The sequence below is a fragment of the Chiloscyllium punctatum genome, chromosome 17 (genome assembly GCF_047496795.1).
Source record: "Chiloscyllium punctatum isolate Juve2018m chromosome 17, sChiPun1.3, whole genome shotgun sequence".
Classification (NCBI taxonomy): domain Eukaryota; kingdom Metazoa; phylum Chordata; class Chondrichthyes; order Orectolobiformes; family Hemiscylliidae; genus Chiloscyllium; species Chiloscyllium punctatum.
In genome coordinates, this window is record NC_092755.1 from 14822708 (window position 1) to 14837005 (window position 14298).

The window sequence follows — 14298 nt, forward strand, 5'->3', positions numbered from 1 at the left end:
AAACTAGTGGTGATGACTTCATTTGCATTCCATCAACTTCCTTCATGAGCTACCAACAGATTATTAATCTGTGCCGTTTGATTATGAGTCAATGACTTGACCACCATGCACTGTCTGTCCATCTGACAGAGTCTGTGGAAAGGACAAATTAACCAGCTCAAGTGCAAATATTTGGTGACGTAAGCATAGTTAGAAGTGACGTGAAACGGTTATATCTGGATCTACCAAAGGCACAAACGATGGATTATTCAGCAGTTGCATTGAGGTTGAGAAGGTGACTGAAATATCCTGATAGTGGCCTTGGGCAGGATTAGTGAGTGGGGAGAATATGCAGAAATGTAAATATGAATGAAGAAAAAAGATCATGGAGATTAGGAACAGTCTGGTTTCTCCTTGCATATTGTTGAGTAAGTTGTGAATAGTAATTTGCTAGTTATAATCAGTAAGGAATAAAATATTTGACTGGATCTGAAAATGATGACTTCCAAATTTTAAAATTTGAATATGAACAGCAATTCAGTTCAATTCAGTTTAATGGTCAGATGGAATGACTTACCAGGAACACCAACTATAGCGAGGATGGGATAATAACCACCTTGAATAATCCAAAGGATATCTTCGATCCGTGATGCTAATGATACCCAAGGCTGAGAAAGGTAGAAAAGACCTCAGGATAAACTCCTGTCTGTTATTGTAATATACCAGTCTAAAGTTCTCAGATTCTGATCCATTAATGGAACATCCCAGTCTAATGTTCTCAGATTCTGATTCATTAATGGAACATTCCAGTCTAATGTCCTCAGATTCTGATCTCTCCTCCCCCTGTCTCTCGAGCCGCTGATCCCTGTTCGTCCAGTCATTGATGCTCCCGCCCAGACTGGAATAACACATTGAACCGAGTCCTTAAATAATAGAAGAGGCAAACCCTCCAGTGACACATCTCGGATCCACGGAGACTGACATTAATCTCAGTCACTGAACAAATAGCTCCAGCCAACGCCTTTCAATTCAATATTGTTTTATTCATATTTAAACCAATGTCATTTTCTGGATGGGCTATGTGAGGGTGACTGATGGAACAAATCTTGGGTATGGTAGATCAATTGAGTATAACCACTCAATCTGCCTTGGATGCAGGAGTAATGCCATAAGTTTATCAGAACGTCTCTGATTACAAATGGAAACATACATCCTGGAACTATTGATCAAGCATCATAATTTCAATAAAACATTTATACAATTTTTATAGTTCATGATCTGAGGCGAATGTGCGTCTGAGAAGCGTGGGGTTGTCACAGACAAGTAGCATGGATATGTTAACAGAGAATTGAACCAGACAAATGCAATTCAGATTGTTATTCCAGGTTTAGAGAGAGGCAGATGAGGCCTGTGCTATTGATGTTATCGATGTTAGTGAACTGTGATGAAATGTCATTTACTGGACTTCAATTACAGTGTGATTATGGCATTGTGGAGGAGACAGGAAACAGAGAGAATTGTGAGACATGGCAGTTCAGACTGGAGGGAGGGGCAATAATATTCCTCAGTCATCAGTATTGGAATGTTATTCTTTATATTCTTTCATATGAAGAACAGATTCAAGGATATATCTAAAGTGAGGAATGAGGAGTAAAATCTGTTTATTGAACACAAAATACGGGGACAAAATGATTTTTTGTTCGTACTAAACTATGGGAAGTACAAGGAAATAAGATACACTCATGATATTGAGCTACATAAATTGAAATGTGTATTATAAAAACATGGAAGTGGTGTCCAATCTTTATCAATCATTATTTGGCTCACAGCTGAGATGCTGATTTCCCCTCTGTCAGTGATCCACCTCAGTGAGATTCTCTGGCGCAGTATCTCAGTATCGATCACGATTCACAGTTCCTGTTGTTGTTCACCCAGTCTATTTAAATTAAATCACCTTCTCACTGTAGAGAAAAAAAAATCACTCGGCCTTTTGGACTCTGTTTAACTGTCAGCAACTCAGCTCTGTGATATTATTGGCGATAAATTCTCTGGGACCACAGCCAGAATCTGCACAGTGCTCAAACGGTATGGCAATAGATAAAGGCCTTGCAGTCAGTGAGAATTTCTAAATAAAACTTCAATTTTCTGTCTATTCCTGTCTATCTCCCCTCATGTTGTCTTCTGATCTATCCAACCCACCCTCGTTTAACATCCCTCCAATCACTCCCTGTTTCCAAATTGTGCAGTTTGTACAGCTTGATGTTTTGGCCGTTTTGGAGAAATGGATAGAGCAGGGATAGGACTGATTGTTGTAGGGTCCGGGGTTTAGATGCTTCAGTAAGAACAACGAAGGTACTAACAGTGGGTCAGGGGTGGGGTTTGGGGTGGGGGAGGGTGGGGTGGCATTGAAAATCAAAGACAGAATTACGTTGGTAGAAAGGATGCTTGATAAGGACTCGTCTAGTGAGGTCGTATGGGAAGATGTTAGAAACAAAAATGGAGAGGTCACCCTGTTGAAAGTTCTCTATTGCCCTCTGAAAAGTTCCAGAGATATAGAGGAAAGGATTATGAAGATGATACTGGATAGGAGCGAAAATAACAGAGTAGTTGTTATGGAAGAATTTAACTTTCCAAATATTGACTGGAAGTGCTGCAGTTCACTTACTTTATATGGGTCAGCTTTTGTCCAATGTGTGCAGAATTGTTTGCTGATACAGTATGTAGATAGGCCAACAAGGGCCGAGGCCAAATTGGATTTGGTACTGAGTAATGAAACAGACCAGGTGTTAGATTAGGAGGTAGGTGAACACTTTGCTGATAGTGACCACAATTCAGTTATGTTTACCTTAGCGATGGAAAAGGACAGGTGTATACCGCAGGACAAGAGTTATAGCTGGGGGAAAGGCAATTATGATGCGATTAGGAAAGGTTTTAGGATGCATAGGATGGGGAAGGAAATTGCAGAGGATGGGTACAATTTAAGTGTGGAGGTTTTTCAAACAACAGCTACTGTGTGTCCTTGATAAGTTTATACATGTCAAGAAAGGAGCAAGTGGTCGAGTGAGGCTGCTGTGGTTTACTGAAGCAGTTGAATCACTTGTCAAGAGGAAGAAGGAGGCTTATTTAAAGATGAAACGTGAAGGCTCAGTTCGGATACTTGGCAGTTAGAAGTCAGCCTGGAAGGACTTTAAAAAAGAGCTAAGAATAGCCAGGAGAGAGCATGAGAAGTCTTTGACAAGTAGGATCGTGGAAAACCCTCAAGCTTTCTATCAGTGCGTCATGAATAATAGAATGAACAAATGAAGATTAATGGCAATCAAGGACAGCAGTGTTAAGTTGAGTGTGGAGTCTGAGGAGATAGGACAGGCTGTAAATTAATATTTGAATCAGTATTCACAATGGAAAAAGAAAATGCTGTCGAGGCCAATACTGAGATACAGGCTATTAGACTAGACAGGATTGAAGTTCGTAACGTGGAGATGTTAGCAGTTCTGGAGAGTGTGAAAATAGATATGTCCCCTGTGCCAGATGGGATTTATCCTAGGATTCTCTGAGAAGCTAGGCAGGAGGTTACACAACAATCTGTTTGGATTTTCACATCGCCATTGTCAACAGGAATAGTGCCAGAAGACTGGAGGACAGCAAATGTGGCCCTTTGTTCAAGAAATGGAGAAGAGACATCCCTAGTAATTATATACCTGTCTTACTTTGGTTGTGGGTAAAGTGTTGGAAAGGATTATAAGAGATAGGATTTACCATCATCTAGAAAGGAATCATTTGATTAGGAATAGTCAACAAGGTTTTGTGAAAGGTATGTCATGCCTCACAAATCTTACCGAGTTCATTGAGAAGGTGACCAAACAGGTGGATGAGGGTAAATTGAGGTATGTGGATTTCAGTGAAGCGCTTGATAAGGTCCCTCATGGTAGGCTATTGAAGAAAATATGGAGAGCGTGGTGTTGGAAAAGCCTAACAGATGAGGCAGCGTCCATGATGCATGCAAGTTGATGTTTCTGTTTTTAGCCTTTCATCAGGAATCAGTTTTCTGGTCTGCAACATCTGCAGTCTTCATTTTCTCCTCGATCCTCGGATGTTGCCTGACCTGCTGTGCTTTTCCAGCGCCACAATCTCGACTCTGATCTCAAACATCTGCAGTCCTTACTTTCTCCCAGAAAATATGGAGACATGGATTTGTGGGCGATTTAGCATTTGGATCACAAATTGGCTAGCGGAAAGCAGACAGAAGGTGGTAGTTGATGGGGAATGTTCATCCTGGATTTCAGTCGCTAGTGATATACTGCAAGGATCTGCTTTAGAGTGACTGTTGTTTGTCCTTTTGAATGACCTTAATGAGTGTATAGAAGGATGAGTTAGTAAATTTATGGTTGACAGTAAAGTCGGTGGATCTGTCGGCAGTGCTGAAGGATGTTGTAGGTACTGAGCTGTAATGTTCTATGTGCATGGACCTACAATGGGCTAAATAGCTTCCTTCTGTGATGTAATGATTCTGAGGTACTCTGGCCCACAATAAAAGCTTTAGGTGCCTGGAGAGACAAGCTGGTCCAGTAAAGGACACACACTGCACAGTCATCCATCATCTCTTCCTGTTCTCTGATATACAGCGGCATCAAAATATCTGCCCAAACAAAATAGATTGATTCAAATTCACGCAGTCAGGAGGACGTTCACCCGAGGGGATTACCGTCAGAGGTCTCAATGAATAATAAGATTTCAGAATAACACAAAAAATAAAACAATATCACAGCAGCATAATAATTGGCAGCAGAGTAAAACTTACAGTTCCAGATATTTCCAAGTTTAGAATTGTGTTCAGTTTTGGTCACCTTGCTGTAGGAAGGATGGTATTAAACTGGAACTTTACAAGGATGTTGCCAGGCCTGTCGGGTCTGAGTCACAGGGAGAGGTTGGATAAGCTGGGACATTTCTCTTTAAAGCGCAGGAGACTGAAGGGAGTGAAGTGCTTTGAGAAGCTCGTCATAGTCCACATCAGTTCCAGTCTCCCAGCCTACCTCGATCCCCTACAATTTTCCTACCCGTGGAATGGGTCCATAGCGGGTGCCATATCCCTGGAGCATCTGGATAACAAGGGCACCCACGTCAGATTCCTGCTCATTGACTATAGGTTCACCTTCAATACCATTATTCCCTTCAGACTGATCACAATACTCCCTGACCTTAGTCTTGGCTCCGCCCTCTGAAGTTGGATCCTCAGCTTTCTGACCTACAGTACACAATCAGTGAAAATACGTAAGGGTGTCTCTTCCATAACATTCAACACTGAAATCCCAAAGGATGTGTCCTCCGCCCCCTACGATACTCCCTGTACACCCACAACTGTATTGCCAAATTTTAAACGAATGCCAGCTACATGTTCACTGAAGACACCATCATAGTAGGACAGGTATGTAATGATGGCAAGTCAAAATACAGAACGGAAATAGAGGACTTTGTGATGTGCTGCACTGAGACCATCCTCTAATTCAATGTCGGCAGAACTAACCAATTGATCAATGACTTCAGAAAGAAATGAGGAGAACATGACCCCATCTGCATCAATGGAACTGAAGTTGAAAGAGTGGAAAGCATTAAGTTGCTTGGAGTGACGATAACCGACCTCTCATGTAGATATGACAGCCGAGATGGCACAAGAACACCTCTTCTTTCTTTGGGAGCTCAGGACATTTGACATGTCCACAAGGACCCTCACCAATTTCTACAAATGCACCACTGACAGCAAAGTATCTGGGTGCATAATGACCTGGTGTGGCCACAGCCCTGCCCGAAGAGAAATGACCGAAGGTTGTGTGCACAGCCCATGCCATCACGGAAACCAACGTCCTATCCATTGTCTCCATTTACACAGCTCACTGCCATAGAAAGTCTGACAGCATTTACAAAGACCCATCGCACCCTGGATCTCCTACAATCTCTTCCATCATGCAGACAATACAGAATCTTGAATACACAAACCAGCGGCTCATGAACAGCGTCTTCCCATCCCATTATTAAACTGAGGAATGGACTCTCTAACTTCAAAAAATGCTGATCTTGCTCACATTGATGTTGCCTATTGCATGCCCTTTCTAGTGTAGCATTTATGCCTCAGTATTGAATCCTTCAACCTGGGAAAAAACTTGTCTCTATCCACCCTGGCTACACCCTTCATGATTTTGCAAACCTCAATCAGGTCCCCCCTCAATCTCCTTTTATCCAGTGAAAGTAAACCGAACCGATTCAGCCTCTCTTCATAGTTAGTATTTCATTCTGATTAGTAGACAGATTAGTAAGTTTCAGTCACATAAGATACAGAGGAAGCTAGTCACAAATGGCTTGAATGAAGAGGGATATTTTTCAGAATGGAGGCTTGTGGGCAGCAGTGTGCTGTAAGAATCAGTACTGAGTTCACTGCATTTCATCATTTATGTAAAGGATTTAGATGTGAATATAGCGCAATAGTTAGTAAGTATACAGATGACATCAAAAAGGTGGTGTAGTAGATTATCTCAGAGTACAAGACCACAATTAGATGAGACAAAGAGGCAAGGAGTAACAGATGAAATTTAATTTAGATAAATATGAAGCTTTGCATTTTGGGAAGGCAAATCAGGGCAGACATTATATACTTCATGGTCAGGTCCTGGGGCATGTTGTGAAACAAAGGGGCATAGGGCTGCAGGTGTATTGTTCCTTGAAAGTGGAGTCGCAGGTAGACAGTGTGGTGCAGAACACATTTGGCACATTTGCCGTAATCAGTCAGAGCATTGAGTACAGGAGTTGTGGTGGTATGTTGTATCTGTACAGGATGTTGGTGAGGCCACTTTAAGAATACTGCGTACAATTCGGTTTTCTGCAGAAATGACTTACACGGATGTTCCAGGACTGGAGGTTTGAGCTTTAGGGAGAGGCTGGTTAGGTTGAGGTGTTTCCCCTTGGAGTGTCAGAGCCTGAAGGGTGACATTATAGAGGTTTATAAAACCATCAGGGGCATGGATATTCTGAACAGCCATGTTCTACTCCCAAGGATAGGGGAGTCCAGAACAAGAGGGCATAGGTTGAAGGCGAGGGGGATTGATTTAGAATGGACTTGAAGATATATGTTTCACACAGTGAGTGGTGTGTACCGAAAGTGCACTCAGAGGAAGTGGTGAAGGCGGTTACAATCGCACATTTAAAAAGTATTTGAAAGAGGAGGGATATTGGCCAAATGCTGGCAAATGGGACTAGATCAGATTTGATATCTGATCGGAGTGAACAGATCAGACTAACGGGTCTGCTTTCGTTCTGCATGACTCTCTGGTTCTATAAGAGGGATGATGAAAAATTCTGTAAGGTACTTTCAAGTCTTACTTCTCTGGAAGTTTATCATGCCTCTCAGTTCACATTGATTGAAAGCTGCATGAGTTAAATATTTGACGGAGAAGTGAGTCACGGATAATGGGATGCAGACAGGAAGTGGGGCTGAGACCCCAACCTGATCAGCCACAATCTTAGTGCCTGGTGGAGAAGGCTCAAAGTATCTAATGACCCACTCCTGCTCCTCAGTCCCATGTTCCTGTGTTCCATTCAGCCCCTCATACCTGCAAGACAGGAACAGTTGGAGGCCACTTACTCCTATAACCTGGTGCACAGAAACAGAGGAGACCATTCAGCCTCTCAAGACTGTCACACACGCTTTGAGGTGATTTGGGAAATGTAATTGGAAAGCCCAGGCTGGATATGAAAGAAGCCTCTCATCTCTCTTTAGAAAGCTTCCCCTATCTGCAGCTTGTGCTCCATTTGTTGGTCATGTTGTAGACACAGTTTCACTGTGAATACAGCCCACATGCCTCAGCCAGAGATGGCTCACAAAACCATCTGGTCTCCCTGACTGCAATATGCAATACCAGAACATTTATAAAAATAACACCCACTAACTTTCCAAAAACAGAATTGGAGAACATCAGAAACAGGGGCAGGTTGTTCTCTCCCCAAACCTGCCTTGCCCTTCACTAAGATCATGACTGATCTGCTCCTGGCCTCAAATCCTCTTTCATACCCAATTCTTCATAGCCCTCAACTCTCTGACAGGTCAATATCCATCTAGTTACTCTTCAAATACTTTCAGTCATCTAGCTTCCCGAAAACTCTTGAGAAGAGAAATCCTGACATTCAATCCCACCTGTTTGAAGAAAACACTTGCTGCTCCTATATTATGGCTTATTGATGCGAACAAAAGAGGTTGAGACAAGGGTTCAAGTAAAAATGACTGGTCCCGATATCAAGGCAATGGTTGATGTCTGTTGACATCAAGGAGCTTAACAAAACTGGACTTAATGGGAATCAGCGTAACCTCGCCCGTGTTTGGTGTCAAACATGGCACAAAGGAAGATGGTCATCATCTCTGCCCTGGGTCACCTCTGTACGAGATCCTCAGGGTAGTTTCCTCTTCACAAACATCTTCAGCTGCTTCTTCAATGTCTTCCCGCCCCCACCCTCACCCTCCGCACCATATGATCAGAAATGGGAATGGTCACTGAAGATTCTACAATGTTCAGAACATTTTATTCCCAATCAGCTCCTGAACTGGTCTGTGTCCATGTGCAGCAAGGCCCAGACTCCATTGAGACTTGTGCTGTTAAAGTATCAGTAACATTCATGTAACAGCACTGCCTGACACTGCGCATTGCCACAGTAAAACAAGAGTTCATTCAGCACCTAACGCTGGTTTCTCAGGAATATGAGGAAGCCATTCAGCCCATTGACACTATTGAAGAAGAACAGGGATAGCCCATTCAGTGCCCCCAGCCTATTACTCAGGAAGAGAAGGAGTCTAGTGTGATGGACCACACCAGAACCCCTCGAAAATATTTGACAGCAATAGCCTAGACTTTTATGTTTTCTTATTTTAAAGGAAATGTAAAGTTCCTGTTCCAGATGCAATGTGACAGATCAAACTACTGGGTGTGAAGCAAAATACCATCTATTTCAACACGAAAGAAGAAATAACACCACAGAAAGAGGAATTTAGAATAACGTAATTCTATTGGACAGCTTAACAGAATAATAGATCTAGGAACTATGACTAATGAACTGTTCCAATATAAGGAAATCCCATCAACACAACCCTTGGCAAAAAGAAATATTCAGACACAAAATGTCACAAACATTTCTCCAATCCAGGAATTAAAAACAGCATCAAGAGAAAATTCAGAGAGGGTAGAAACCAGGAGACATTCACTGAAGCTTCCAACTCTGTGGAGACGCCAATAGTTTCTGATGTTACTGAGAAACCAAAACCCAGTGATCCTAATCTGTGAGAGCTCGCCACATCCATTCAGGTTGCATTAAAATAAACACAAGGCCTCCCTAGCTGTTACTCAAGTGGTCTTAACTAGCCAGCTTGGTTACAATCATTGAATCACTCTCTTAAAAGAACCCCGGACAAAATAACCTCTTGAAGCTGCAGCACCATCACACTTGTCAGCACATCGAGCTGTCAAACAGGAACCAGGGGTAACCAGTCAAGCCCTTGGCCCTGTCCAATTGGACGAGGAAGAAGCCAGTCAGTCCCTTGAGTCACTTGTACAGGAACAGTAGGAGGCCATTCCTACCTCAATGCACTTACACGGGTCAGAATGAGGTAATCCTGGGTAAAGTATGAAATTTCTCTCCCTGTCAATGTCTCTTTTGGAAATAAGAGATCGCTGCTACTCCTCATGTTTCAGTGTCACCATTTCTTCGTCTCTCACAGCTCTACAGATTAAACACTCAGCTTATTCTCTCTATCCCCATGTTACCATCACCGGTGTCTGTGGTAAGGAGATCATTCCTTACAAAGGAGATCAAATCTGTACAGAGTGCCCCTAATGCTCTCTCAGCAAGGCTCTACAACAGCCGGAAGATGGCTTTACTTATGTACTCGAATCATCTTAAAATGAAGACAGCATACCATTGACTGCACCCATTACTTACACAGGGTTTGATTCAGACCGGTCAGCATAAAATTGTGATTGGGAGGTCATGCTTGTCAAATTTCTTAGAGTCCTTTGGTGAAGTGACCAAGAATGTTAATGAGGGCAGAGCGGTAAACGTAGTCTCTATGGATTTCAATAAGGCCTTTGATAAGCTTTCACATGCAGGCTGCTCTTGAAGGTTCCATCAAGTAGAATATTGGGGGAACTGGCCAATTGGATTCACAGTTGGTTTGTTGATAGGAAACAGAGGGTTGAGTGGAAGGATGCTTGTTAGACTGGAGGTTGGGTCCACAGCTTTTTGTTATCTATGATTAGGTTGAGAATGTACAAGGCATGATTAGTAAGTTTGCAGATGACACTAAAATAAGTGGGAGCATGATCAGAGAGGAAGTTTATCAGAAATTGCAGCAGGACCTTAATCAGGTGGGCAAATGGGCTGAGAAATGGCAAATGGAATTTAATATAAATGTGCGAGGTCTTGCAGTTTGGAATCTCAAATCAAGGTAGGAGTTTCACGGTGAATGGGCAGGCCTTAAGGGGTGTAGTGGGCAGAGAGACCTTGGAATTCAGGTGCATGGTTCCCTGAGAGTGGAGTCACAGATAGGCAGGGCAGTGAAGAAGGCTTTTGGCACACTGGCCTTCATCAGGCAGGACATTGAGTATAGAAGTTGGGAGTTTATGTTGCAGTTACACAGGACTTTGGTAAGGCCGCACTTTGAGTATTGTGTTCAGTTTTGTCACTTTGTTATAGGGAGGATATAATGAAATTAGAAAGATTGCAGAAGAGATTTACAAGGACATTGCCAGGTCCCAATGGTCTGAGTTATAGGTAGAGGTTGGACAAGCTTGGACCTTTTCCTTAGAGTGTAGGAGACTGAGGGGGGACCTTATAGAGCTGAATAAGATCATGAGGGATATGGATAGGGTGAAGGCTCTCAGCCATTTCCAAAGTTTAGAGAATCGAGGACGAGAGGGGACCAGTTTAAGGTTAAAGGGGAAGGAATAAAAGGGAACCTGAGCGACCACTTATTTACATAAATGGCTGGTACGTGGATGAGCTGCCATTAGATGTGTATTAACAACAGTTCAAAATCATTTGGATACATATGTGGATAGGAAATGACTAGAAGGATATGGGCCAACTGCAGGGAAATGGGGTTAGTGTGGATGGATATTTACAAGGTGGACTCGAACCCCTTTGTTAATTAAAACCAAACACCTAGAAAAGCTCGTCTCACCTCGTAATCTGTTAAAATATGAGTGACACAGATCTCCTACATTCCAATATTTAAACAAAAATTAGCAAGTTAGTTTCTTAACTTTAATAGTGAACACTTAACAAAAATTATTCGCAAATACAAGCCCCTCTTTTCTTCGCTACTTACTATCTGACTCCAAATCTGTAAAACATTTGCTGTTACAACAACCCACATATTAAATGTTACAATCTCAAGACCACACAGTCTCCATCTTCCCTGCTGTGTTCACTCTCTCAGCAGTTAATCTGCTGTTGGATGGCAGTGGCTCTCCCTCTAATTTCAAAAGTCAGGGATTATATACTTCCCATGAAACAATAATTCTCATAATTTGATTGCTTTCCAGGTGTACAAACAATAATATTCAAATTCCATTGGCTTCGGATATTCTGAGCACTATTTAAAGTCTTTGATTGCATTTGAATTGCTGTCAAAACAGCAACCAAAACTCAGCTTTCCATTTCCCAACTAATTGTTACATTTGTAACCGTCTGACCTTTAGCTGGCATCTGTGGCTGCACTTTCGATTCAGCAAAACCCATCCTATCTTAAAGTGAACAGACATTGATTAGATTCCAGGCAGTAACACACCCCGGGCTCTCTGTTCTTCTGCATACTAACCTCCTTGAACCCCTCGATTAGATTCCAGGCTGCAACTCACTCTGGACGATCTGTTATTCTGTATGTAACCCACCCTGAACATGTCAATTCGATTCCAGGCTGTAACTCACTCAGGGGTATCCGTTATTCTGTATATAAAAAACCCTAACCCACTCGATTACATTCCAGGCTGTAACGCAGTCCGGGGTGTCTGTTATACTGCATATAAACCACCCCGAACCCCTCAATTAGATTCCAGGCTGTAATACACCCCAGAACATCTATTGTTCTGTATATAAACCATCCTGAACCCCTCAATTAGATACCAGGCTGTAACTCACTCCGGGCTATCTGTTATTCTGTATATAAACCACCCTGAACACCTCGATTCGATTCCAGGCTGTAACTCACTCCGGGCTATCTGTTGTTCTGTAAGTTAACCACCCTGAACCCCTCGATTAGATTCCAGGCAGTAACTTCCTGTCAGGGTTGAAAGGGAAGGCTGGTAGTTATAGGGAATGCTGGCTGACTAAAGAAATTGAGGGTTTGGTTCAGAAAAAGAAGGAAGCATATGTCAGGTATAGACAGGATAGATAGAGTGAATCATTAGAAGAGTATAAAGGAAGTTGGAGTATACTTAAGAGAGAAATCATATAGACAAAATGCGGATATGAGATAGCTTTGGCAAATAGAATTAAGGAGAATCCAAAGTGCTTTTACAAATATATTAAGGACAAAGGGTAACTAGGGAGAGAATAGGGCCACTCAAAGATCAGCAAGGCAGCCTTTGTGTGTAGCCACAGAAAATGGGGGAGATATGAAAATAATATTTTGCATCAGTATTTACTGTGGAAAAGGATATGGATGATATAGACTGCAGGGAAATCGATGGTGACATCTTGCAAATTGTTGCAGATATGCAGAGGAGGATGTGCTGGATGTCTTGAAACGGTTAAAGGTGGACAAATCCCCAGGACCTTATCAGGTGTACCTGAGAACTCTGTGGGAAGCTAGAGAAGTCATTGCTGGGCCTCTTGCTGAGATATTTGTATCATCGATAATCACAGGTGAGATGCTGGAAGACTGGAGGTTGGCAAACGTGGTGCCAATATTTAAGAAGGGCGGTAAAGACAAGCCAGGGAACTATAGACCGGTGAGCCTGACCTCGGCGGTGGGCAAGTTGTTGGAGGGAATCCTGTGGGACAGGATGTACATGAATTTGGAAATGCAAGGACTCATTCGGGATAGTCAACATGGATTTGTGCGTGGGAAATCATGACTCACAAACTTGATTGAGTTTTTTGAAGAATTAACAAAGAAGATTGATGAGGGCAGAGCAGTGGATGTGATCCATATGGACTTCAGTGAGGCGTTCGACAAGGTTCCCCATGGGAGACTGATTAGCAAGGTTAGATCTCATGGAATACAGGGAGAAGTAGCAATTTAGATACAGAACTGGCTCAAAGGTAGAAGACAGAGGGTGGTGGTGGAGGGTTGTTTTTCAGACTGGAGGACGGTGACCAGTGGAATGCCACAAGGATCAGTGTTGGGACCTCTACTTTTTGTCATTTATATAAATGATTTGGATGCGAGCATAAGAGGTACAGTTAGGAAGTTTGCAGATGACACAAAAAATGCAGGTGTAGTGGATAGCGAAGAGGGTTTCCTCAGATTACAACAGGATCTGGACCAGATGGGCCAATGGGCTGAGAAGTGGCAGATGGCGTTTAATTCAGATAAATGCGAGGTGCTGCATTTTGGGAATGCAAATCTTAGCAGGACTTCTACATTTAATGGTGAGGTCCTAGGGTGTGTTGCTGAACAAAAAGACCTTGGAGCGCAGGATCATAGTTTCTTGAAAGTGGAGTCGAAGGTCGATAGGATAGTGAAGAAGGCGGTTGTTATCCTTTCCTTTTTTGGTCAGAGTACCGAGTACAGGAGTTGGGAGGTCATGTTGCGGCTATACAGGACGTTGGTTAGGTCACTCTTGGAATATTGCGTGCAATTCTGGTCTCCTTCCTATAAGAAAGATGTTGTGAAACTTGAAAAGGTTCAGAAAAGATTTACAAGGATGTTGCCAGGGTTGGAGGGGCTGTTTTCCCTGGAATGTCGGGGGCTGAGGGGTGAACTTATCGAGGTTTACCCTGGGGTAAGGGAATCCAGAACTAGAGGGCATAGGTTTAGTTTAAGAGGGGAAAGATATGAAAGAGACCTAAGAGACAACTTTTTCACGCAGAAGATGGTACGTGTATGGAGTGAGCTGCCACAGGAAGTGGTGGAGGCTGGTACAATTGCAATATTTAAGAGGAATTTGGATGAGTATATGAATAGGAAGCGTTTGGAGGGACATGGGCCAGGTGCTGGCAGGTGGAACTAGATTGGGTTGGGATACCTGGTCGGCATTGGCAGGTTGGAACGAAGGGTCTGTTTCCATGCTGTACATCTCGATGATTGTATGACTCTATAACTCACTCCTGGCTACCTGTTAT